General features: G+C 34.0%; 1 pseudogene; it reads right to left on the bottom strand.

The window, feature by feature from the left end:
* Nucleotides 1-3,071: 3,071 nt before the first annotated feature.
* Nucleotides 3,072-11,132, bottom strand: LOC132630479 (aldo-keto reductase family 4 member C10-like; annotated as a pseudogene).

Here is an 11,132-nt window from a genome sequence, read left to right as displayed (position 1 = left end):
CTTTACACATTGAATCACAAAGTTTAAATAAAAAAAAATAATACTCCCTCTTTTTCAATTTACATGGCATTTTTCGCTTTTTGAAATTCCAACTGTATAAATGTTGATCAATATTTTAAAATGTATTTTTTATCAAAATGATATGAGAAAAGTTGCAACTTATAGTACTTTTCATATAGTTTTCAAATATATAAATTTTAGTATTAAATGTTGAGTTAATCTAATCAGATTTAACTTCAAAATTTAGTCAAATTGACTCTCGAAAGCGAAGCACATAAATTGGGACGGAGGGAGTATAAAATTAATTTATGTTTTAAAATGTATCATAATATTTGTATAACTATAAAAAAAAAAGTATAGTATTTGTGTACTAAGCATGTCATAACATTTGTGTTATATAATTCTTTTATTAAAAGTAAAGTGGGGAATGCAAAATTAATTATTTTCAATATTGAACGTGTGTTATTCTTTTTGGGAACAAACTCAAAAGAAAAAATATGTCACATAAATTGAAATTAAAAAATATGTCACATAAATTGAAACTAAGAAAATAATTAACAACAAATTAAAAAATCAACTGAGTAACCATCAAGTAGTTACTGGATTTGGATTCATACAACCGTTTGAATAATAACATTTTGAGCTGAAAACTGTTATGTGAGAGCGAAAGTCATGAAATTGTGTTCGACATTGACAAGCTAAATCTACATGGAAATGACCTAACTATTTTATACTTTTAGCCGTCCAATAATGATGAAATAAATAAAACTGTGATTACACTTTAGCACCATACAATTTGATATGAATGTTTCTTTGTTCTAGATATTTTATTGTGTTTTGAAATTTCCAATAGTTTTAATTAAATGGTTTCTGTAACGAAATCTTGAGATCATTGGAACAATCATATTTCGTTATTGGATTTTATCTCATAGGATTTGTATGTATCTTTAGTCTAGATAAACATATCTTTAGTTTTGATATGCATATAGAGTATTGTTTACTTCAAAGTCATCTCTCAGTTAGTTCGATAATGTTTTGATTAGAGCAAGTCTCCTAATACATGGAGTACTCTTAGAATGACTTGAGTTTAAATTCTTCTTGAAATTCAATGATCAATGAGCATTCAGTTTTTCGATCACTTCTTCAAGCATTTATATGATATATCTGAGCCTACGGCTTTATCGAGTACGATCCAAATTCTTTTTTTTATCCTCGAACGCTAGAACTTCTCATGGCCAACAAAGGCAATACCTCTAAAGGCGTCCTATTAAGCTTTGTGGCTGTCACAATTTGCCATTTGAAAAGCTCCATTTTCAATTTTTAATCATGCATGGCCACAATCTCTTTGGCGGCCTTAACGAAACCACTTTGGCTTCTAGCCGCACTATCACTCTCGGCAAAAACATAGTTATCAACCCTTTTTTTTTCGCCTTAGTTCCATCACGACCAACCCCTTATGGCTACTATTGACCCACCACCGGTCAATAATTTCAACCGACGTCCGTATCAGTTTTTCGCTTTTGCTATACGAAGAACCATAAATAGTGTAATGGATCTTTAATTTTTTTTTATATAACATATATACAACATATCTCGTTCTTAACTCAATTTTATCTATATACTCACACTACATTATTACCAAAAAAAAAAAAAAGGGAGCAGGGGGAGGAACAATGAGAAGAAAACGACGGAGAAGAAGGATGAAAAGTTGTGGCTGATTATTATAACCCTTCTATTAATAGGGATAAATAAATGTTCGGGAGAGAAATGACTTTTGAATCTTTTACAAAAAATAAACATTTAGTGTTACCAATTCTTTCCAAAGAGATTCATTTTTTATATATAAGAAATTTAAAAAGATTATTTTTTTATTAATCAAATGAGAATTTTCCCGTCAGCGGGGCCTCTAGGACTCACACCTACGTGGCGAAACCAGACCCAAACCTGCCTAAGATTCCAGAATGTGGACAAACCAACAAAACAAGACCAAACAAAAGAGTTAAAATTGAACACAAATAGCATAAAAGCAAAGTCCACGCAGGATTGTTTCCCATGACGGCCATCAAAATGAGTACAAATCTTCCCGTTAGGCAGTTATGCCAATTCTCGTCGGCATACTATTAGCTTGTAGTGCGAAATAAAGTTTTTTTTTTTTTTTCTTATTCGGTGTCCACTACTAAGTGTTGAGTTGGAACTTTTTTTTTTTGTGCGGAATGCCCTTTAAATGCACTAGTCTTTAATTTTTGTTCCTTTCGCCTAATATTATGAGGTTTGAAGTTCGAATCCTGACCTAGTTAAAAAAAAAAAAAGATAATTTCACAAGACAGAATTTTATAGCAAAGTTAGGTCAGTTCACGCCGAAGTTAGGCCTTAAGGCAGAATTTTTGCCTTAAGGTATAAGCAGTGGCGAAGCCACATGCACCCAAGGGTGTCAACCGACACCCCTTAGCCAAAAAATTACACTGTGTAAATACGATAAAATAATTTTTTTATGTGTATATACAATGTGTTGTACCCCCTTAATTTTGTCGTATATTTACTTTTTTATATTTTGACACCCCTTAATAAAAATCCTAATTCTGCCACTGGGTATAAGACAAAACTAGTTTGCCTCAAAACTCTACCTAATCAGGCAGAGTTTGACTCAAACTCTGCCTGATCAGGTAGAGTTTGACTGCAAGGTAGAGTTTCAAACTCTGCCTGAAGGTAGCAAAATTGTGCCTGAGGCAGAGTTTTGCAGGTAAATCTCGTTTTGCATGCAAATCTCTGCTTTGCGAATCCAAATTCTACCTTACAGATTTTTTTAATTTTTTATTGAGCGAAAGTTCGAACCCGAAACCAAGGAGTTCTAACGAAAGGAACAATTAAAGACCACCCCAAAATAAGGGCATTCCTGCGAATTACCCAACTTGAAACACGACTAATCTAACATGTAGTGCCCATCCAGGGAAAGCTTTTCCTACCAAGGATTTTTCCTATGCTTAAAGTAGGTTAAGTGCTGAAAATAAGAACTAAGTGAAGTTAATTTCGAGAGAATATTTTATTCTAATACGGACGTAGAATCTCTAATAGAAGGCCAGTGCAATTATATATGCAATATCTTAATTGTCAGTAACACAACAAAGTTCTTTAAGAATAAAAAAGCGACTAAGAGCTCGTTTGGATTGACTTATAAGTTGCTTATAAGCTGTTTTCAGTTTTTTTGAGTGTTTGTCTGGCCAACTTAAAGTCATTTTGTGCTTAAAATAAGCTCAAAAAAATAATTGGGCCCATTTGACTTAGCTTATCTAAAGCAGCTTATAAGCTGAAAACAACTTATAAGCCAAAAAAAAATAAGTTAGACTACCCTAACTTATTTTTTTTAGCTTATAAGCTGTAAACAGCTTATAGGCATAAGCCCATCCAAACAGGCTCTAAATAATATCTCTCATTTTATGTGACAGTTTTTTGAATTCATTAAACAATATGTGACATTTTTTCCCTTTTTAATATCTTAAATAAGGACGATCTATCCGGCAATCCTACTTTGGACGATCAATATTGGATCACCCTTAGTTTTAATATCAGGTAATTTCTCTGCATTTTTTTGCGCGGATTGCCCTTCTTTTGGGGTGGTCTTTAAATTTTACCCCTCATATTTGTGGTCTTTAAATTATGCCCCTCATATTGCTGGTCTTTAATTTTTGCCCTTCGCCTTGCAACTCTGAGCGTTCACGCAGAAATCATGAGGTTCTGAGTTCGAACCCTCGCTCAAGCATAAATTAAAAAAAAAAATTGCAAGGCAAGGTTTGGGTCGCGTGTATGCCGAACCCGGCATATACTTGTTAAGGAATTACCAAATTTATGTCAGACCCGGCATACTCATGCCTTATGGGCAGACTTGGCATAAGTATGTCGGGTCCGACATAACTTTGATAATTCCTTAATAAGTTTATGCCGGTGGGGGCATACGTTTAATGTGCAAACTTTTATGCCGGACCTGGCATAAACTTGTGAAGGAATTACCAAAGTTATGCCGGATCCGGCATACTTATGCCAAGTCTGCCCATAAGGCATGAGTATGCCGGGTCCGGCATAAGTTTGATAATTCCTTAACAAGTTTATATTGGTGGGGGCATACTTTTAATGGGCAAGCTTTTATGCCAGACCTGGCATAAACTTGTGAAGGAATTACCAAAGTTATGCCGGACCCGGCATACTTATGCCAAGTTTGCCCATAAGGCATAAGTATGCCGGATCGGGCATCACTTTGATAATTCCTTCACAAGTGTATGCCGGTGGGAGCATAGCGAAATTTAAACTCTGCCTTGCGAATTTTTTTAAAATTTTGACTGTGTGGGGTTTCGAACCTGGAACCCATGGGGTTTAGCCGAATGACAAAATTTAAAGATTTCAAATATGAGGGGCAAATGGGTTGACACTCTAACCGATCTCCCAAAGTTCAAAGGAAAAGTAAGTGCCCAAGAAGCCTAAATCTATGAGATAAATGGATTAAGATTTGCCTATCTTTTCCACAGTTAACTCGAACTGTAACCTTAGAGCTCACCATCCCATAGCTCTTCAAGTGTCCCGTACGGACCATGCGTCTCGTGAACAAATGAAGTGCCTCTCAGCAGCCTTGCCTGCATAATGTCAACAATGATGTCAATAATCCCGTGAACTAAATCCAATAAAGTTCTTAATGAAGATAAAAGGTAATGGCCTTATGTAGCCACTTATCTTAACCACCAAGGTAGTTTAAAGAGTCTAGTGAGGCAGTTCATAGGTAGAAAGGTCTTTCATTTTCCTTTGGTTCCGAGAGGACGCGGTGGTTGTCTAAGGGCCTTGCATATTAGACGTTCATTTGTCGCTATCAATCTGTCACTAGTAAGGGGTTTCAAAGCATCTATTTGTAAATTATATGAATGTCACTAGTAAGGGGTATCAAAGAACTCATAACTACAAGTCTTAACAGTCATCAGCACAATGCAAGTCTCATTTGTGTTTCTTTCTTCATTTTTATTTTTTCTCACTGAAATTAATATGATAAGAGATAACAAAGGTACAATTTCAATCTCAGTAATATCAAAAGAAATTGCCATAACAATTAAAAGGATTTACCTGTGGAATTTCAGAGAACTTGGCAAACAAGTCATCAGGTATAGACCAGTCCAGTACATCAAGATTCTCTTTGATCCTTGCTTCATGTGTGCTCTTAGGAAGTACACTCTGACTCATCTGAATGCCCCAGCGAAGACAAACCTGTGCAGGAGTCTTGCCCAATTTCTCAGCAACTGAGATTACAGCTGGCTGCTTTAGCACATCACTTTTAAGCCATGTTGTACCTGGAGAACCAAGCGGAGAATAGGCCTGAAATAAAAAGGTGTCAAAAAGGAGTAAAATCCAAAAAAAGAGAAACCCATTATCAATCTACTCATGAAATGACGGACAGTTAGTCAAAAGATACCAACAACCACAATCATGGAACAAATTAGTTCATGCTCTGTGAACAATTGTTCATAGTAATCAAATTAAACATTGACAACACGTATACAAGAAGTAAAAGTGCTTTAGAAATGAACTCACAGAGAGGTGCACTCCCTTGGATTTACAGAACTCCCGCAACTTGGCTTGTTGCCATGAAGGATGGCACTCCACCTGGTCGACAGCAGGAGGAACACGAGCTGCTTGCAAAAGATCTCCCAGTTTCTTAGTGGAGAAATTGCTAACACCAATAGCTTTGGCCTTCCCAGAATCAAAAAGTTTTTCCATTGCTTGCATGTGCTGGGTATGTTGGTTGGCATAAGGTTTTCAGGTTTAAAGTCAACCGAACCAGGCTTCATACTGACAGGAAAAATGAATCTACAGAAACCACATACCAGAAAGACAAGGAAAAGGGAAAATAAGTCTCAGTTTATTCATTAGAACACCATTTAATACCAAAAATGAAGAAACAATTACATCACTTTAATATTGGCAAATTAGTGAACCCTCTTATGATGTTTAAAACTTTTCCCAAGGCATGTAGAAGTTCAACGGCAGTATTTATAGTTTTTAGGAGCATCTTGACAGCACTTACATTTAGTTCTGGGGCATCTACTTAAACGAAGAGCGGTCGCATACTGTAGCAAACACTTCTAAGAAGCATATTACATTAATTGAGTTGTTTAGAGATATGGCTTTGAACTAGTTGGCATTGTTAGAAACACTAGCAGAAAGAAAGCTTCCCGTTTAGCAGTACTTACGAGGTACAGGTCAACGTAGTCCAGCTGCAAGTCTTCTAGAGTTTTGTTTAGTGCAACTGGTACATCTTCAGGTGCATGATCAGTGTTCCTACAACTGTATGAGCATCCTGAAACACTATGTAGACCTCAATGATGGGGGAAAAAAAACAGAGGCTCCACCAGCACCGTTCTTACTAAAAGCCAGCTTTAAAGTCGTTATTGAATTACCAAGCTATCAGGAAACAAAAATGATAAAAGAGGGAACTCAACAATGCTAAACAAAAGACCGATGGTTAAAGATTGATGAGAATAACTGCACAAAGTTGAACAAGTCAACTTCATAACAGAAAGAAATTGACTCGGCAGATTCAAATTTTAGGGCGAACAAGGAGGTGAATTGTTATAGGAATGTTTGGATACGTAAGCTTAATTACCAGAGTTTGGATGTAACGAATAGCTCTTCCTTCTTGACAACACCATCTTGAAACAGCCTCTTCAAAACTTCTCCAATCTTTGAAGGAAAAACAAAATTAGACAAGGAAATATATTTAGTGACAGATTAATGTAGAAAGCAGGCCATGTAATGAAATGAAACTAGGTTTGAACAAATAGAATAAATCAGACCACAAAATGTTGGCGATAGATAAGAATGATAATTGTTGATCACCTTTCCCTAGGCAAAAGATGAAGTCCAAAAACACCAAAGATTGACACTAGATTTTTCCACAAGACCTAAATATTGCATATGCCAGACAAAACTTGCAACTATGGGGAATGTCTATCAGGTGATGACACCAATAGAGCACCTACAGTGCCACCTTAATAACTACTTTGCATATGTACTGATTTTTCAGATCTTAACATAACAATGATAACTTCCTGGGCTGCAGCAATATTTCAGGAACAGTAAACAACATATGTAAAAGCCTCTTTTGCACATGGAATTAAGATTTGTAAGTGATAACTTAATAATCTACTGGTTGCAAAGCAACCGAGTTATTGTTTTTTACATCTTTTTTTGGAAAATAAATAAATAAATAAGCGTCCCTCTCTAATGGTAAAATCCTTTCAGACGAGATTGTCATACAGTTTGACATGATCCCTAACCCACCAACATATTATCTTTACATGTTTGTCCTAAAATGAATCTGGCCGACAAATAAAGGGGCGTAACAATTTAAGCTTTTAGATGAGAGAACTGCACACTTCAATATTATGAAAATCTCAGTATGATTTAAGCCAAATTACCTCCTCCTCATTTTTATAAATTCGAGTACAATCAATATGCCGGTAGCCCGCCTGTAGCAAAAAGAAGAGAACAATTAGGTCGAGTAATAATGCCAAAATCACTAAGTTGCATGTGACACTTCAAAGTGGTTGAACTCTTAGTACTACTCCAAAGTTACTTTAGTTGCAACATAACTCGTTAACATCTATTTTGCCCATTATGAGTCAGAACTAAACAACAACAACAAAAAATAGTTTTCCACAAGAGCAATGCACCCACTAATATATATTTCCATAACCTCAAATAAAAGTTTTTAGACCCACGCACAATTTCATCTCTCCGCATATGCGGAAAGGATATTCCCTTCTCATTTTTTCCACATCTGAACGGGATGATCTTTCATAGGTGCTCTAGAAAAGAAAATATTTACGGCAAAAGCATTCACAAAACGAATCTCTACTTTTGAATCTAACCATCTCCAAAAGTAAAAACTTCTACTCATTGTCTTCAAATTCTTCATATAAACAAAAGCCACGTCTAGAGGGAAAACAACTGTTTACCAGAGACAATCTCTCTACCAGACAATACTACCTATTTAATCTTTTTGCGCCTAGAGACTTAGTAATATAGCACTATTTCCATTTCAAACATCGTACTTCCTCGGTCACATTTTATCTGACATATTTTTCTTTATAGCCTATCCCAAAAAGAATGATACCTTTCAGTATTAGAAACAAATTAACTTTAAGCTTTTCATTTTATCTTAAATGAGATGAATAATCACACGAATGTTTTATGACTTGTAGATCACAAGTTTCAAAAGTACTTTTTTCTTTCTTAAAGTACGTGCCCAGCCAAACATTGCCAAAAGTCTTTTGTGTTCTGTGACATACTACCAGAACACATAAATCTATCTTTATTCTTACGATTTTTTTTTTTTTCTAAACGTAATCGAAACAACAAACTAAACAAAAATTAACAAGTGATTAGCACCAATGGTGTCCACAACATTTTTTATTGGGATCATTGCACTGGATTTTAAAAGCGGAATGTGTTTTCTATATGATGAATTAGGCATGAGCTCCAAGGCACGGGATGCAAATCTACCAAAGTTTCCGATATATTTAAAATAAAGAACATTCAAAATGTCCAAAACTCAAAAGTAAAAAAAGAAAAAGTTACTCTAAATTACTACTAGGCTTAATACCTAGATGAACCCTTAAACTTGGCATGTTTTGTAAGATAGGCATATAAACTTACAAGGTGACCAGATAGACACTTAAACTTACTCAAAGTGTATTTTTCAAGTTTTCCAGTTATTTTGAAAACAAAAACTATATTTTTCAAACACTCACAATTTTCATGGCCAAACAAGCCCTAAATATATCACAAATTTTTTTTTTTTTTAAAATGCAAAAATAAGGCAATCGCATATACATGAGACTATAAATGTGCACTTAAACCAATAAACACTCGCTAATCGCAATTTTGCAGCTTTCAATTAACTCAGTTTTTTTTTTACACTTGAATAATTAAAAAACAATAACTTTAACCAATAAAAATCCTTAAAAAAAGAAATTTCAAATTAAGAAATTTCTTTTTTTAAGGATTTTCTTCTCGGCTTTACAGTTTTCTTAATTTGAAATTTCTTTTACACTTGAAATACTGAACTTAGAAATTTCTTAATTTGAAATTTCTTTTTTTAAGGATTTTTATTGGTTAAAATTATTGTTTTTTAATTATTCAAGTGTAAAAAAAAAAACCCGAGTTAATTGAAAGCTGCAAAATTGCGATTAGCGAGTATTTATTGGTTTAAGTGCACATTTATAGTCTCATGTATATGCGTTTGCCTTATTTTTGCATTTTAAAAAAAATATTTTGTGATATATTTAGGGCTTGTTTGGCCATGAAAATTTTGAGTGTTTGAAAAATATAGTTTTTGTTTTCAAAATAACTGGAAAACTTGAAAAATACACTTTGAGTAAGTTTAAGTGTCTATCTGGTCACCTTGTAAGTTTATATGCCTATCTTACAAAACATGTCAAGTTTAAGGATTCATCTGGGTATTAAGCCTTACTACTACTACTAAATCACATATACTTAAATGTACAACCTAAAATAATAGTATTATATTACACATAGTTAAGAAAAGCTTTTCAAAGAACTCCTGAATCACAATTTTTTCTTAAGACCTATGGACTATTCGAAGACGTAAAACATGCATATACAAATTTCTATCTATAAACTAGACACGCTCAAATCACGTTAGATCGAGTCTCATTGAAAAACAAAAAGACGACTATCGACTTTTATATTCTTAAACTGTTCACATAGATAGAAACTAAAAAAAAAAAAAAATACACACAGAGATATACTAAACTATGGACGAGCACCAGCAGAACATAGCACAACACATAAATCCATCTTTATTCGTACGCGAGTTGTTTGGTTTTTTTTCCTAAACTTAATCAAACAACAAACTAAACAAAAATAAACAACTGATTAGCAGTTAAGCATCAATTATGTGCCCTGTATTTCAAAAGTCTGCTCTATATGATGAATTAGGCTTGGATCCAAGGTACACGATTGTATGTCTACCAAAGTTTCTGATATATTTTTAAAATAAAGAATTTCAAAAAAGGCTTAAGAAATACCTCAACTTCTAATAAAGTGTTTCCATTAGATTCTTTGGTTCAAATTTTGGAAAATGTTTTGCATGTGTTTTCATTCGTCCATTAGATAGTTAAGTTAATTACATAAATACTAATTATACGCATTAACCTCAAGTAGAAAATGTATCGGATTTTAGATGACACATTTTATGTAATTAATTTAAGTACCTAATAGACGAATGAAAACACGCGGAAAAAAATTCAAAATTTGAACTGAAAATGTCTAATTTGAACACTTTATTAGGAGTTAAGGTTAATTCGAGTATCCAAATGAAATATCTTGACAAGTTTAATAAGTGGCTACCTATGTATTAACACTTTATTAGGAGTTGAAACACTTTATTAGGAGTTGAGGTATTTAATTAAGGGAATGACTATGTGTTAAGCCTTAAAAAAGAAGTCCAAAATTCAAAGGTAAGAAATAAAATATTAATCAAAATTACTACTACTAAATCACATAATACTTAAATTCACAAACTAATATCATAGTATTATATTACCTATAGTACAAAACAGCTTTTAAAATATTTCCTGATTCGCATTTTTTTTTTCAAGACCTATATAGTATTTGGAGACGTAAAGCATGCACACACAAATTTTTACAACAGACGCTCGAATAACGTTGGATCGAGTCGAGTATTGACTGTTTAATTTGGAATTAATTAAAGGGAAAATGCACAAATATATCCCTCAACTTGATGAGCATTTACAGCACATATATCTCTAATTTAAAAAGTGGTACATATATACTATTGTCGTTAAATAAATCGTGCAAATATATCCCGCCATTACACAAACGAATCGTGCAAATATACCCCGCCATTACACAAACGAGTATTGATTGTTCAATTCTATACAAACAATGTACCCCACACACATATGGTAAGAGAGATAGAAAAAGCAAACCTTGATAGCAATCTCAACGGCTTCTCCGACAACACCAGGGTCGGATTGCCACGTACCCAAACCGACAGACGGCATCTTAGCACCAGTGTTCAACTGAAAGTACCGAATTGCCCCTGCCATTGT

The sequence above is a fragment of the Lycium barbarum genome, chromosome 3 (genome assembly GCF_019175385.1).
Source record: "Lycium barbarum isolate Lr01 chromosome 3, ASM1917538v2, whole genome shotgun sequence".
NCBI lineage: Eukaryota > Viridiplantae > Streptophyta > Magnoliopsida > Solanales > Solanaceae > Lycium > Lycium barbarum.
Note: the sequence above shows the minus strand (reverse complement) of the source record. Positions and strands in the feature narration are given on the sequence as shown.